Below are 752 nucleotides of genomic sequence, written 5' to 3' on the forward strand. Positions count from 1 at the left end.
GATTTTGAGTTCCTAAAGAAGCCAATCATTCTGAATTTCAAAGGATAGAGTGAGATGCCAAAACTGTTCAGAGGCAAAAAACTAAAAGCCCCGCTCATCTAATTAACACTGATCTTCATAGATGTTTTTGGAATTCATTGCATATTCTCTTCTTTTTATCTTATTTTATTTTCAGTTTCTTGAGGACAAGCAACAATTTAAGTTTGGTGTTGTGATGAGCGGATAATTTGTACGCTTTTTGGCATTGTTTTTAGTGTGTTTTTAGTATGTTTGAGTTAGTTTTTAGTATATTTTCATTAGTTTTTAGTTAAAATTCACTTTTCTGGACTTTACTATGAGTTTGTGTGTTTTTCTGTGATTTCAGTTATTTTCTGGCTGAAATTGAGTGACCTGAGCAAAAATCTGATTCAGAGACTGAAAAGGACTGCAGATGCTGTTGGATTCTGACCTCCCTGCACTCAAAGTGGATTTTCTAGAGCTACAGAAGCCCAATTGGCGCGCTTTCAACGGCGTTGGAAAGTAGACATCCTGTGCTTTCCAGAAATATATGATAGTCCATACTTTGCCCAAGATTTGATGGCCCAAACCGGCGTTCAAAGTCACCCTCAGAATTCCCAGCGTTAAACGCCAGAACTGGCACCAAAATGGGAGTTAAATGCCCAAACTGGCATAAAAGCTGGCGTTTAACTCCAAGAAGAGTCTCTACACGAAAATGCTTCAATGCTCAGCCCAAGCACACACCAAGTGGGCCC

Source organism: Arachis duranensis, chromosome 4 (assembly GCF_000817695.3).
Source record: "Arachis duranensis cultivar V14167 chromosome 4, aradu.V14167.gnm2.J7QH, whole genome shotgun sequence".
NCBI lineage: Eukaryota > Viridiplantae > Streptophyta > Magnoliopsida > Fabales > Fabaceae > Arachis > Arachis duranensis.